Here is a 16650-nt window from a genome sequence, read left to right on the forward strand (position 1 = left end):
TCCCGCTCCCTAGTCCCAGAAACCATGGCCCCCTTAAGAGAGGTTGCTGGACCTGAGGGCATTATCTGGGTACATGTCCCGTTCTCTATGAATGACATCACGCAACTCAAGTGAAGGTTGGGCTCATTCACCACAGAAGAGAGTTTCAGTGGGTCCTCCAGGCTTATAGCCTCACTTATATGTCATTGGCTAATACTTTCCTTCTTGAGGAACGTACCAGAGTCTGGGAACTTGCCAGAGCCCATGCGGATGAAACTCACTGAGTTAATCCCAATCCCCCTCTGGGGCCACTTGCTGCCCCAGATCAAACTCCCGACTGGGATTATAATATACAAGCTGGCATACAGAGTAGGGACTGATTCTCTGCATGTATTATTGCTGGGCTCAAAAAAGCATTATGTAAGGCCATCAATTTCCAAAAATTACAAGAGACCCCATCGGAATTTCTGGATCGGCTTATGAAAGCCCTTCAGCAGTAACCTAGATCGTGAAACCCCAGATGGCCGTCATGTCCTTATGACATTTTTCCTCTCGTAGAGCTACCCCGACATCCGGGCCAAACTAAAAAAGCTCAAACAAGTTCCTGCCACCCCCAGACTGAGAAATTTCAGATGCTCACCCAGGTCCTGCAGGATGCTTCCTCAGGTCGCCGCCCATCACTAACCCCCCCCCCCCCGGGTGCCTGCTTCAAGTGTGGCAAGGAGGGACATTGGGACAGGGCAAGCCCTGAACCATGCACTCCATGTACCCCATGCCCTAAATGTCAACAACAAGGTCATTAGGGCTCTGACTGTCCTAGATCCTGTAGGAAGTCTATGGCCAGGGAACCCTCCGACCTTCTGGGCATGGCAATCAATTGATGGCCTTGGGTCCTTGTCCCTGGCTGTAACCATCAATAGACAGGAACCCAGGGTGTGGATTCAGGTGGATAGGCGCAAGGTTGACTTTCTCCTTGATACCGGGCTACCTTCTCAGTCCTGACAGAATTCTGGGGCAAACAGTGCCATCCACCTCTCCTATTGTCAGGGTAGGAGGAAAGACCATCTAACCAAAAAAGACTCCCCTATTACTCTGTTCCATAGACAACTTCCCATTCTCTCAGACGTTCCTACTTATGCCCCAGTACAGTTTCTTTGCTCAACCGAGATATTCTCTCTAAATTCAATACAACAATCAACATCCGGGCTCCTGGCATCAGTCAGGCCCCAAAATTTGCCTGTTCATCTTTTCTGGCCCTTTTGGCAGAAGACTGGCCATTCTGCTCCACTTGTGAGGCTGACATGAAGCACCATACTAAAAAGGACCCTTTCCCTATGAACCTGGTTGACCCGATTGTATGGGATACCCACACCCCCTCCACCATTTCCTGCCCACCAGTTAACATTTATCTCAAAGATCCTAACACCTTCCCCAATCAGGCTCAATACTGCTTGTCCAGAAAAGCTCTTCTGGGCCTACAACCTATTATTCAGGACCTTCTTAGCAAGGGGTACCTCCATCCTTCTCATTCCCCTTACAATATTCCCATACTCGCGGTAGAAAAGCCCAACAGGTCCTATTGCTTAGTTCAGGGCCTACGACTCATCAATACCTCCATTAGGCCCATACATCCTTTGGTTCCCAACCTGCTGTCTCAGATCCCCCACACTGCCACCCACTTCTCAGTCATAGATTTAAAGGATGCTTTTTTCTCCATTCTCCTTGCCCCTGAATCACAAGATCTTTTTGCCTTTACCTGGACAGATTCCACCACCAGACATTCTCAACAACTAACCTGGACTGTCCTTCCTCAGGGATTTCAAAATAGTTCACACCTTTTTGGATAAACCTTGGCCTCTGATCTCCAATCTTTTCACCCCCAGTGCCCCGAATCCCCCTCTTGCAATATGTTGATTATTGTCCAGCAAATCTCTTTGCCTACCTGCAGGGAGGAAAGCATCCCACCACAGCTTTAAGGCTACCGTGGCTCTAAGGGACTCCTTCCTTGGGCAGATTCGAAAGTCCCAGTCCTCTCACCTTCAACACTCGGCCGCTAGAGAGACACTTACCCTCCCCTTCCTCTCTCTTGCCCTGCCTCTCCCCTCTTTCTGGTCCTGGGAGTATCTGGCCTCTCCAGGAGGGGTCCCAAAAAGCCTTGGCCAAGGTCTCCCATGGCTCTGGCTCCATCCAGGATGAGATGTTCGACTGCCAGGATTCAGTGACGACCAATCTCTGCAGTTCGAACCTGCCACTTAGGCACTCCTGATTTTTTGGCTCTAGCAGGGATGCGCCTTTTGCCAATAAATCAGTTTCCTCCTTCTCTGTATCCTCTTCCCTCCTCCTTACATGGGTAATGTGTCCTCTCTGCCGGTCGACTCTCCCCTACAATCCCTCTTATATCAAATATAACACCCATACCTGGCCCACTTATCCCTTAGACAACCAAAGCAGATGGACCCTTTTTGGGTCCCTGGATCTCTCCATTCTAAGGGATCTCTACAATTAAAAAAAATGGGTAGAGATCACTTATGTCCAGGCTTTCTTCTTGCTCCAATCCAATCCTGCTCTCTGCATCTCTTGCAAATCTCTACAAATTCGTCTAGCCCATCCAAAGGATGCTCAACATATGACACAGTTCTCCTACTTTCTTGGCCTTAAAGGGATATCAGGCCTCTACACAAAAGGCACAAATAGCATGTAAAGAGGTCACATATCTTTCAAGGGAAAAAGGCCATTACAGTAGACAGAAAACAGCTTATTGTTTCTATACCTACACCAAAAACCAAAGATGACATACTCTCCTTTTTGAGTTTGGCTGAGTACTTCAGGGCCTGGATTCCTATCCCTCCATTCTAAGGGAATTTATCCCTCCTCATCAGGCTGCTATATAATCTGGCCAAGGGCCTCCAAGATGAACCCCTACTCTCAGTGGTAGAGAAGCCCTTTAAAAAGACCCTCCTCCAGGCACCCACCCTGTATCTCCCCGACCTCTCCCAACCCTTCACCCTCTATGTACATGAGAAACAGGGACAAAGTCTGGGCATTCTGGGTCACAATATGGCCTCACATTTGCATCAGTGGCCTACCTATCCAAACAGCTCGACCCCACCATCAGGGGCTGGCCCCCATGCCTCAGAGCCCTAGCAGTGGCCCATGACCTCCAGAAAGAAGCACACAAGCTTACCTTTGGCTCCCCACTAACCATCTCATCTCCTCACCATCTAAAGCATTTCCTCACTTACAAGGGGCTACAGTCACTTCCTCCTTCCAGGGTTCTACCCCTCCTTGTCTCATTCCTTGAAAATCCCTCCATCTCTTTTAAGTCCTGCTCTCCATTAAACCTCCCTCCTCCCATCTTCTCCCTCACAAGATCCTTTCCACAAATGCCTGGAAATATTAGAGACGATTTTACCCTGCCCTACCACCATTTCTGAGGGACCTCTGCCCTCTTTGGACCTCGTCTGGTCCTCAGATGGTAGCTCCTTTATATACAAAGGGGTTAAAGTGGCAGGGTATGCTGTTGTTTCCCTCTCATCCATCATAAAGGCAAAACCTCTCCCACCCAATACCACCACAAGCTGAACTCATAGCTGTCACAAGGGCATGCGAGCTAGTGGAGGGAAAAACCCTCTCCCTATATACAGATTCCAAATATGTCTTTCATATCCTGATCTCCCACATAAGCACTTAGAAAGAAAGGGGGCTATTGACCACCAGAGGGATGGCAGTCATTAATTCCACACTTATTTCTGGCCTATTACAAGCCTCCAGGCTGCCTTTGCAACTGGGAATAATCCATTGCAAGATCCATCAAACTGACTCCTCCCTTACTACTATGGGGAATTCCAAGGCTGATCAAGTGGCTCGATCAGCCGCCCTACAGAGCTTTACCCACCAATCAGACTAGCCCTGCTGGCTCACATGATCCTAACCCACCAATCAGACTAACCCTGCTAGCTCACATGATCCTTACCCACCAATCAGACCAGCCCACTGGCTCACATGATCCTTACCCACCAATCAGAAAGCACTGCATGCCAACTGACAAACCATTCAACCATTAAACTGTCTTAACTGTCAAACAATCCCTGGATCTCTAAATATACAGAGCTGTTCCTCAATAAACGGGCATTTTCTCTGATGACAAGCCTTGTTCGTTTTTTCAGTATTTAAAACAGAAAGCAATGAACATTGCATCTTAAACACCTAACAGAGATAAACATAATCCTAAATGGCCAGCAATCTGGGAAAAATATTAATAATTTTAGACATTTTATTAACTTATTTATTTATTTGGAGGGGCGGTACCAGGGAGTGAACTCAATGGCACTTGGCCGCTGAGCCACATCTCTAGCCCTACTGTTGTATTTGAAACAGGATTTCACTGAGTAGCTTAGTGTCTTCCCTTTGCTATGGCTGACTTTGAACTCAAATCCTCCTGCCTCATTTTTTGGAGCCACTGGGATTACAGGTGTGAGCCACTGCTTCTGGCTAATTTTACACATTCTGAATTTAATGATACCAACAAATTTAAATTAGACATTTATGAGATGTCTACTTATAATAAATTCTACTTATGAGAGAATAATATGGTAATATATACTTACTGACTTATAAAATGAGAATTGAGAAAAATTACATTCACGAGAAACTGAATCAAGCCAGGGTCATCTATTCATATGACTGTTGTATTTGGATATGGGATGTTCCCAAAATTCTCATGTGTCTGTTGACTCCATTTGACCAATTTGCACCAGTTTTATTCATAATGATAGATTTAACAGCACTACAAAACTTATTTTCTTGATGAAGTTTAAGATGCCTTGAATTGGGTAGGAGATTCTGTACTTAGAAAGTAAGAACTCTAAGTACCTTTCTACATTTTCTTTTCCTTTTAAAAATTATTTTCCAAAATGCCTCTTCAGTTTTATTCAAGGGAACATTTACTGTTGTACAATCATGCTCTGGTGGTCTAGTTGTTTACAGGATATTCAAAAATAAAGGGACTTTGAAAGGTTTTCATTGAGTATAACCTGCCATAATATGATGCAAACTATGCTTCTCTATGATAAATATAATACACTTTTATTCCATGCAGCCTATTCAATAATATAATTTAGTCTAACACACTTGACCCTAATTTTTAACACTTCCATTGTTTAAAAATATGCATGGGAATAAAACCCTATATACTTACAATGCACCTAGAGTGCTTTAATAACAACTTTTTTTTTGTTTTAGATTTTTTACATATTTGTTATTCTCATTTAGTACCCTCTTTAACCAGAATCTCATAACTCCTTCATTTTTGTAATAACATTTAATTTCCTTATTTTACATATAGTGGCCCTGCTAAAATAGAATATAACATCTTTCATATGATAGGAACCAACAAAGAAATTTTTCTTTAACTCCCTCTTTACATTTTATGGTAAGTAGCCAGTGGAAAATGCATTTATAGATCATTTCTAGGAAAATTGTAAAGCTAATGACTGACTTGTTTCTGCCTATATGCAGTCTCTTTGTTTTATTAGCAATGGGCAAAGTTACTATTCTGTATTTAGTTGCATCCATACTACATATGATCAAATTATTTATTACTGCACTATATCATGTAGAATATAATCACAAATCTTAAAGACTTTAAGGCCTAGTCAAAAGACTAATAATAAAAATAATTAATAAATATGCAATGAAACTATCATGGGCAGTTATTGTGAAAGTTCAAAGATTTACATCTGGTTATGAAAAATGGGAAAATGTCTTGAAGAAGATGACATTTGAACAGAACTTTAAGGGCTAATGGCATTTAACTGTTTGGGTTGGAGGTAGAGAAATGCACAGGCAAGGTATCCTAGCTGCAAGGGGGCTACATGGTAGTTCAAAGATATTCAACTGTCAAATCTGATTGTCATAAACAAATCCAGTTGGGAACACACATTAAAGAGCATGTGTCAAAGGACCGTGACTCTATCTCCTTGTGTTCCTAGTATCTATTGCAATGAAGAACATATATGGTGAATGGTGAATGGTGAATGGCAATGATAGACAAAATTAAAATGTGCATTAAAGGTTTTTTTTTCTTTTAGTTATAGATGAACATAATATCTTTATTTTATTTACTTTATTTTTTATGTGGTGTTGAGGGTCTAACCCAGTGCCTCACATGTGCTAGTCAAGCGCTCTACCATTGAAACTCACCTCCAGACTAAAATTGTTTTCTCTTTAAACTAGAATGGTAGTAACAGTATATACCAACATTTATTATTATTGAGGCATTTAGGCTAAGGCAGGTGTGTGACAAGTTTGAAGTTCCAGGAAAGCAGGAATTGCATGTGGAATGAGTGGGAAATGTGTTTGGGGCCATCTAAGGGAAAGTTTGCAAGCTATCATATGGCCTCTATACTGCACACACCCTAAGTACAACAGGGAATAGGACATCCTAAGTACAACAGGGAATTATTGGCCATGACCTAGTTCTATGGTACAAATGAGTGGGAAGTATGGGGACAGCTCAGTGTGGTGCATCATGAGATCACAGTGGCAAGTGGTTCAGAAGGCTTAGGACCCTGCCCTCATTTTTCTACTTGGTGTTCACCTAAAGGCTCATCCTTGTGAACTGTAGAGGGAATTGGGGGACATGGAAAGATGGAAATTCTCCATGGTGGGGAAGTACAACCCTTAGGGACATGTGAACCTGCCACAGAACAGAAGAGTGTTGGTTCTGTTATGCCTGATGAAGAAAAGGAAGGGATGGTCAGCACAGAATGTTGGTGAACATGATGTGCAGTCAAACTCTTCGTCTATGTCAGCTGCTGCAGCCTCAGTGCCTTCTTCATTCACCTCCACCACACTTTTGTGCAGAACTTTGGATAGACATAGGTCTGTCTCAGTTGATATTGCAGAGAAATCAGCCTGGCCCTGTTGGAAGGCATCAACCATTCCCAAATGCTGAAGCACAGACTCCATGTCATAATCCCCCTGCAGTTTAAATCTCAGAAGGAGAACTTCTAATTCAATATTCTGCAAAGAGGCTGCCTTGGTCCAGGCTATGAATTTCTCAAAAGTAAGGTTATTTTCCACCTGAAAGACCAGAATCACAGGTTCATATTCAGACTATGGCATGTATCTATGGAAACACAGACATTTCCTTGAACACTCCATGTTGACTGTCCACACAGTATGGGCAACTCCTTCAGCTGCCCAGAAGCTTGTGAGGGCTCTGACTTGTCAACCACCCCATGTGCTATCCCATATGTGATTTCCCTGCAGGAAGACTGTGGCTGCCCCTCCTTATCCATCCACTAGCAAACCATGTTTATTGTGAAAGTCATCTAGACAGGTCAATGATGCTTTTCTAATTGTATTTATTGGTTTGAAGGAGGCTTTAAGTTTTAACACAATGAACCATTGCTGGCAAGCAAAAGAGACTGGAAAAAGGAAGGTCTCTCAGTGTGAGTCATTCCAGGAGGCCTAAGGTGTAATGAGGCACTGTTTGTGGAAACTCATCATCACAGGTAGGGACCTAGAGAGAGGGAAAGCCCATGGGAGCTGCTCTGCTCACAGAGACCCTTTAGGTCATCACAGTGCACTGCCACCCTTGAGAGGACAGTTGACTCTCTTGCAATAAGGATCATACCACAAGGAAACAAGGAGGACAGGAATGGGCCATTTGGGCTTTGGGTTGGAGATACTGTGAAAGAAAGGGCATGGGGTATACCTGATTCTTCCCACCAAAATTCTGAATTCAAAGGTATGCAGCCCCTCCTGACTCACCACACTGAGGTCCATGTGCTCTTCTGGAAGCAGGATGATCATGCTCAGCATCTTGACAGCATAGAGCAGTTCCACCACCTTTGTCTGGGCCTCACTGTTGTAGATGAAGTTAAAATTGGCTTCCGGCCACATCATCTGAACTGGCCTTTCCTCCTCCTGAGAAGAACGACCACATGAGCACAGCATTTATAACAGTATGAAAAGGAGAAAGAAAACTCTCAACTTTTCTGTAGTCCAGCACTGTTAGAAATTAATAAATAGTTATCTGAAACATGCCTTATAAAGAAGAGGGGAGTTTAATACATACAAGCTTCCTTATTGTATTACATTGTATTTTAAGGGATTAGAGAATTTAGTAAATATTATAATATCTGTTTTAATTAAAATTATAGCTCACAGTTGACTAGGGCCTTTGCTACTCATGTTTAATGATACAACGCGGTGAATGCTGAATCAATAATTAGTTATGATTAACAATAATTCAAATGTGAGATTTTTTTTTAAATATATTTTTAATTGTAGTTGGACACAATATCTTTATTTTATTTATTTATTTATATGTAGTCCTGTGGATTGAACCTAGAGACTTGCATGCACTAAGAGACCACTATATCATTGAGCCACACTGGTTTGATGTTTGAAGCAGTCCCTAAATTCTGATTCAGGAAGTGTGTTTTCACACTCCCTGTTTGCACCCTGCCTTGTGTCTGACATATATATATATATATATATATATATATATATATATATATATATATATATATATATCTTCATTTGCTTTCTATGTAAGCAACTTGTGTTTATAGGAAGATATTTGTGTCCAGAATGAGATTTAACCATTACATGTATGAGAGTTCATCAGAGGCAGTTAGAGTGCTAATAGGATGTAAAACACAATAGATAGCAAGTATTATTTATTTGCATCATTTTTTCAATGAGTTTATAATTCATTAAAAGAGATAATAAGTTTTAAATTATTATTAAACACTTATACCTTTGCAAAGTTAAATTTTCTACTCAATTTCTTCATCAGACAAGCATAATTTTTGAAAGTCTCTCCCTACCTGGTTTATTTGAAAGCCATTTCTTCCATGCATGAGTTGTCAAAAGGCTTGTCCCACATTCCTTGGAAGTAGATGGCATTGACAAGAATAAGCCTGACCTGCTCATCAATCGAGTTCACTGGTAGTTACTCTGGAATTTTACCTTCCAAGACAAGCACAAACTCTCTCAGTTGGTTCTTCTGAATCCATGGTGAATAATCATGACACGAAGTCTTGGAGATCCAAACATTCTGTTTTCAAATGTGCTGAGTTTGGATGATAGGTATAAAAGTCAAAAATCCCAGCTATGAGTGTTATTCATGATGACAGACACTGGAATAGCCACCAAGTTGATGATGGTGAAAGACTTCAAAGTCACTGGAGGAAAGCAGGTTGGGACAAAGCTGAAGCTTGACACAAGGTTAGAAAAAAAGACAAGCAGCAAAGGAGAGAGGGGCTGGGTAGAAGCTGACACTACCTGCTGTGGTTAAGAGCAGCTTCAGGTCTAAGGCCCTTTGGTCAGGGCCTAACATTGTACAGCTACAGTTCTAACATTGTACAGCTACCTGGCAACATTCCTGAGGCAGCCAGAATTGAATAGCTCCAGATCAGAGACATAGGAGGAGTTTCTGGAAACTACAGAAGAGATTTTATGATTGCACCCTCCTGGCACCTGGAATCCCTGGAACAGATAATGATTAGGGTAGGTGAAGGTATGTACTTCTTTCCCTGTATATCAAGTGGTATGTTTCCAAGGAACTAAGAGCATCCCTGCCAATTAGCTGTCCCTTGAGGGCATAAAAATAAAAGTTTCCAAGAGGAAATACTGGAAAGAAGTATCTGTATTTTTTTTTACTATCTCATATGTTAGCTAAAATATGTTCCTGTTGGTGTGTAAATGCCTGGATAGTTCAAACATCAAACCATTATTGATCTTGAGGACCAATGTTAGAACTTGTCACACTCTAAAACAGAAATGAGTATGTTTAAACCTCACAAGCAGCATGTTTTCAATCTGTGGAATGGATCAGCCCTGAGAGAGGCTCTGTAGTTGACTAATCAAATCTAGGCTTCTCAAGTCTGATGAAGGGCACTTAAGTGAGAGATAGGAAAGAAAAAGTAGGAGAAGTCATATTAACATGTAAAAGTGGGAGAAATGAAGTACAAACTGACCCCAGGAAGAAGAGGGCCAAGGGCATGACTTGGGAAGATCTGGCCATTGATCTGTTCCCATAGAAGACAGTCACCTGCTGTGTGAACAATACAGGCCAGTGACATGTAAAGTATTACATGGGAAATCTGACCTATGAGTTTCTGTTGACACTTGCATCAGCCATTCTAGCCCTGGGAAAAACAGACAGTATTAATTGTCTGGTTTTGAAAACCTGAGCATTGATCAGATCTTCTGTGAGACACTAAGGTTCACAGGCACCAAGAGGCTCAGCCAGGCAACCTTGCTCTGATGGTTCTGCAACACCAGTGACATTAGCAGTGAGGAGGAGAGGTAGAGGAGAGAAGCAAAGAGAACAGAGGTGGGGTGGGAGGAGAGTGAAATAACTTATAATCCTGACCTTTTGTCTCTTTGAGACCCAAGTATTTATATGCTCCCTGGACTTCTCTGTATCTTTGACAAAGGACAGCAGTTCTAGCTCTGAGTGGTAGATCTGAAGACAGGACTCCTTAAATGTCTTTGGAGAGAAATAATTCAGGTGGCCAGGTTGCTCAATAAAATGACAGTGAGCTTCAAAGCATTCTGAATGCTAGCTTTAGGCTATTCTTAAAATTAAAAACATGATAAAATCTTAAGCTACTTGATGGTGAAACATTTTAGTTTGTTAGGATATATTTTTTAAGCCTTGAAAAACCAGAGATAATAAATGAAATTTGAAACATTGCCTAAATTGAAATAATATAAGTTATGATTGTAGAATTGGGGTCTTTACCAAAAATAGTTTACTGTGAGTTTCTCAAGTTCTCTAGAATATTGTTCTTTTTATTTATTTATTTATTTATTTATTTTTTGCTTGATTTCTCAGTACTGGGGATTGAGCTCAGGGCCTTGAGCAAGCTAGGCAAATACTGTACCACTGAGCTATGTCCCAAGGCAGTTTTCCATTTTTTTTTTTTGAGACAAGGGTGTCACTAGGTTTCCCAAGATGGCCTCTAACTCCCCATCCTCTTGCCACAGCTCCCAAATGTGTTATCCTGTCTGGTCTCTAGGGTCTCTCTTCTGGGTTGTATATTTCCAGGTATTTTAAATACCACTTTTATTGTTCTGTTGACTCAACTTGATGAGAGGAAATCATAGGTCTTCTCTCCAAAGAGCCTGTTGGCTATTGTAAGCAAATACTTTGAACCAGGGTTGTTCACTTGATTGAGAAGCATCTGGAAGCCCTAGGGATGTCTTCCTCTGTGTTTAAAGACATTGCTTATGAAGGAAAGCAACAAAATTCTCTCAAGTTGGATCTTGGTCTCCAAAAGAATTTGTAAGCATTTTTTTTTCTTATCAAATACTGCATAAATTTATCCTTTGAGAGGAAGTTGATTCTAATTCAGAAGTGTCACTGGTGGGATAGGTGGAGAGAGGGGCCAGGAGCCTGCTGAGTAAAAGATACAGGTTTTGCACCTGCACAGAGCTCTCTGCATAGTTTAAAGATGAATGATAGAAAAAAAGTACAATGGGCAAGAGAGATTCAGAAAAGGGACTATTCTTAAATCCTGCATCCCACACACACCATAAATTAGTCAGAAGTAGAGAAAAACTTGCCTCTATTTATGTGCAAAAAGATGCAGTTCAAAATACTAAAATAACTTGCCTCTATTTATTTACAAAGAAGATGCAGTTCAAAAAACTAAAAGTCCAAGAAAAATTTGGACAGGAATGCAATCATCATAATATTTGAAAGGAAATGAAAGTATAAAATGAGCACTATGATTGATAAGAATAAATAAGTTCTTAAACAGTATCCTAGAGAGAGATATAATATATGTATTATATGATATTTATATTTCAATAAAAGTCATATTACGTCACAAGAAGAGTTTCATTGACTCTGAAATACACAAATGACACAATTCATATTCAACGACGTTAGTGATGGAAATAAAAAATCAACAACACTATAAATAAAACCAACAACATGGAAATCAACCTACTAACTAATTATTAAAAACAATTTCTAAAGAAATAACTCTCTATGTAACAATAAAATAACTAACATGCTGTCTATTTTTTTCTTTAGGTTTGCTCAGTACTAGCTTTTGATATTGTATAAATAAATGACAGAGCAACACAACTTTGGGACTCAATCTTAAATGACAGTACTAAAAAAAGCTATAAAACTAACTTTTCTAGAATTTGTAAAATGACTTCCATTTCCCAACATAATTAAATTTAAACTACATATATTTTCTCAGTCTTCCAGTTGGTCAGCATACCTGCTTTCTTGAGTAGATATTAGCCAGAAAATAACAAGAAAAGGCTTATCACCTTGTAAAGATGTACAATCAAATTGCCAAACCTGTTGTATCAGCTGGACTGCCCTCTGCTGGATTATATAAGGCATTCAGCTAATAGGTCAATGTGACTTGGTCTGACAAGTTAATTCAACAGAAAAAAAAAAAAAAGTAAATATCTTATATCTCACACAAATTTTAGTTTCCTGAATAATTTACAACCAAAAGGAAAAACCTTTTAGTAAATTAATTTTTACCATGAAAGAAATTGGCAGAATTACAATTCTATGTCACCAATTTGAATCATTTTGGAAATTGGTAATGGAGGTTTTTGTAGTTTCAGTCTTTTCAACTTTGGAGGCAGATCTGGAACAACAGTAGTAACAGGCAGAAGCAACAGGCATAATGGAATGGCAATCTTTTGGTAATTTTTGTGTATTAACATACTCATATTTTTGTTAGTCTATTCATTCCACAGATGTTTTCTCATGCATAAACATGAGTCACAGTGGACACATGCAGAGTAGCTCATATCTGTTACGTCTCTTGTCACAATAAGCATTAGAACTTTTTGCTATTTTGAGTAGCAAGTTGTTTTTCCTCTGTGGCTCATGCCCAGGCCTGAGATTTGCAGTACTGTAGGACCAGTTTACCATCACTGCCCAAACATCCCTCATCTGGGGGAGGAGCAAAGGACTGATTTCCATAAGTGAACAACTGTTCCAAGGCCACAAGTTTAAGGAACTTCTTGATGAGTCAATGCGTCCTTACATGGTTCAGGTTCTCTCTACAACCCACATTTTGTTTTCATTATAGGGATGACCCATAGCCTTTAGTAGGATGTCCATTTTTATCTTGTTGTCACAGGAAGGCTCCTCTCCCTGAAAAGACTGCAGCAGAATATGGGGGCTCTGGAGTGGTTGTATCTGGAGTGACATCCATATGTCCTTCATGGCAGCAGCAGCAGTTGAAGAGAGTTTCCACACTGACCTTGATGATTCTAAATAAGTTAAACAATAAAATGTTTCTTCTCTTTTAAAGAATGATTCTAAGTAAATATTTAATATTATATTTAAATATGTGACTTATAATTTAGAAAATAATATGAATATTCTATTACCAACCCAAATAATTTCATCAAAAATAGTCAAACAGCATTAATTATTATAATGATACAAAGGAAATAATGATATAACTAAATTCCCAATGCACAATGTTAGAAAAGAGCAAGAAAAAATCCTAAGGAATTTAGGGAAAAACGCAAAATGCTCAATGAGTCCAAGACTTAATCCTTTCAAAGAAAGCACACATATCTACCCAACATAGACAGATATCAGCAATTTTAAGACAAAAGAAACAAATACTTACAAGAAAAGTTATAAATGAAAAAGGGATTACACAGTAACCCCTGCAAACAACCCACACAACATCTCACTGGAGGAAACTCCTCACCTGTCTCCTTCCCTTCATTCTATACCTCCTCCCTGAAATGTTCCAGGCTCACCACTCCTTCCTTGCAGACCAGTCCCTCCTTCTCAATGACAGGCAGGCTTACCTGAGCCATCTGGACCTTGGTATTGCCCTTTGCCCTGAGGAGGACCATGGCCAAGGCAGAGGAGATGCTCAGGGGAGAAAAAAACACATTTTGTGAAGGTCTGTCTTGACACAGCATCTTCAAAACCTGGATGGCAAAGGTGCCATTTGCTTTTGAAAGAGAATCCACGATGCAGGGTCTGGGGGCAAAGAAGACAGAGAAACACAGTGAAATGGGGCTGAGGACACTGTGTGTGGTCTCTGCTTGGCTTTCATTTTTCTTGTGAATTCAGAAAATTTCTGAGTACCAGTGAAAGCCATGGGAGTAGATTAGACATGTGAGGAAGGGGCTGGTGTCTGTAGAACATCAAACTGGCAAGAAAAGGAAGAGCAGAAAAGCATGCAGAGAAGAACAGAAATTGACAGGTCAAAGAAAGAAGAATGGATGACTAGTCAAAGCAAGAGCAAGGAGGTGCTACTTGTAGACAGAGAGAGAGAAGGGTAAACACCATGGGGCAGCTCTATGCAGTGAGACCCTCTCTCACCAGGGGCTGGCCTTAGATCCTGGAAAACCTCTCTGACAACATCCCATTTCTCAGAGATCCCCCAAACCCATGTCCAAGCCTGCCTTCAGCCCCCTCCCAAATTATTCTACCCCACTCCATTTCTCCAGCCCCTGTAATCCTGTGCCTAGTACAGACCACATGTCTCCTCTGCAGAGCCTCCAATGTCCATGACCCTGAGATCCCCAGTACCATTAGCCCCTGCTCACTAAAATGAAAACCAAGTGGGATGGGGAATCTAAGAACATGGTCTTCCCCCATCAGGACCCCAGATGGATAGACACACAGAATACTGAAAGGGAAGATGGAAGTGCTATCTTGATCCTTTAAGCTCTCCCTTAAATCTCCAGTGGCCCTGGGGATAAGCTCAAAAATGCCTTTCTAAATGACTTCCCATCTGCCTGGCCCCATACCCTGCTCCAGCCTCCCACCTCTCACAGCCTTCACCTCTACCCACCCTGACCCTGCTAATCACCTCTGAGCCTTGGTAAACAGTGATATCCAACTTAAAAGTCTCCCTACTCCATGCCTGTCACCAGGCTCCAATCACTCCCTCCTCCCTCCTAGGCTCAGCACCAGGAGACCTCTGATGTCCTAATCTAGTTCTCCCTCCTCCCCAACCCTGACTCATCTCTCCTTATTATAATTCCTTGTCTCATCCATTGTTGGATCCATAAGACTGGCTGCTCTTTGCAGGAAAGGTGCCTGGAATTCTGATTCTAAGCACCTGCAAATATGCTCAGAAAACAGCAAGAGCTCCATCAGTTAGGGGGAAGTCTCAGATAAATAAAGGGTGCACTGGTTTTGAACTGGACTCTGGAGATTTTAAAAGCACAGAGAAGAGGTAAGGCAGAAGTCATGCTGTGACTCCCTGAAGAGAGAGGAGAGGTGAGAAAATAGGGCCAGTAGGTGGGAGTGGTGTTGGAGCATGAACACCCACTATGGTGAGGGCCAGGACCAGCCAGGGGCAGGAAACAGGTAAGCAGAGAAGCCAGGATGCTGTGCAGCACATTTGTCTTCTTGGAATCCTACTAACCTTCTCTGCGACCATGCCCAAGCAAGGTCCAGCAGCACAACTGACTCCTATGATCTCCCAAGAAGCTGTTTTTCTAAACACAGAAATGACACTGCCTTTTGGGATTCTCTTTTCTCATCTCAGCCTCTGGCATCCCTTCCCCCAGTGGTGGCCTGAGGTTTCTTACACTTGCCTATCTTGGTCCACTGTCACTTCAGCCCCTGCACAGAGAAGTTCTCACCTGCCACCTCTCACACAGTTCTCTCCCTCAGGTTTCAGTGTTGCTAGCCTGGTGCTGACTTCTGAATCACAGGACCAGGATCTACAGCTGTGCCTCTCTCATGTCCACTTTGGGGCCTCTGCACTCCCAGAATCCTTTATTAGGCATGTTTAGCTGTTGGAATTCCTACCTTCCAATCAGTGAGTCACTGCCCCAGGGAAGAAATTCAGTATGAACTGGGTCATGACAGGGGATATGGTCGCCTCCCTGCCCAGGGATGGGTCACTAATCCCCCTGTTCTTGTTCCCCTAGTCTGGCCTATGTCACCCACTGGTGTCGCGACCCCTTGCCCGCAAGGAAGACGCAACACTCAGGAATCTTCTCTCAGCAGTTTATTCAGGTCCCTTGATATTTCTTATTCTTTCTTCTTCTCCTCTTCTCCTCCCTGGATGCCCCTCCCAGCCTTAATAAAGCATCCCAAGCCCCAATGCAAAGCTGCCGCGTGGAGCTTTCTCACAGGGTGGTATACAGGGTGGTGAAAAATCATGTGCCAACTCTCTCAGATAAGGAGTTGTTTGTCACATACCACAGCGGAGCCAGCGCCATCTCGTAATGGCGACCATAGTCTGCAGAAACGGCAGAAGCGGCTCACCACAGTTCCCCCTTTCTGTTTTATTAAAACAATACAGGCAAGAGTAGAGGTCCTATCCCACTGTGCAGAAGTGGCTGCATAGTATGGCTCAGTCCTAAGGAGGGCCCTTCCCCAGATCCGAGGCCATATCAGCCGACGCCTTTTTTCGTGGGGCGGGGCGTGGACGCGTCTAACCCGCATGCAATAGGACATGCTCTCCTTGAGGTCCACGTCAAGGATCACTCAAGTGCAGTGCCTTGCCTCGCATCCTGTATCGTGACGATGGTGGACGAAGGGGGATAGCTGAGGCTGAACTGTGGCTGTATTAATGACAAACAAGTTGACAGCACCCTGAAAGAAAGGCACGGACTTTAAAGCGATAGAAAAGCACTAGTGTGGAAACCCATCTGCGTGCAATGGCAGCAAGACCGGCA

General features: G+C 42.1%; 1 pseudogene; it reads right to left on the reverse strand.

Annotated features, from left to right (window-relative positions):
• Nucleotides 1–16650, reverse strand: part of LOC114107416 (serpin B9-like) — a 52437-nt pseudogene that overhangs the window by 24225 nt on the left and 11562 nt on the right.

Source organism: Marmota flaviventris, chromosome 6 (assembly GCF_047511675.1).
Source record: "Marmota flaviventris isolate mMarFla1 chromosome 6, mMarFla1.hap1, whole genome shotgun sequence".
Lineage (NCBI taxonomy): Eukaryota > Metazoa > Chordata > Mammalia > Rodentia > Sciuridae > Marmota > Marmota flaviventris.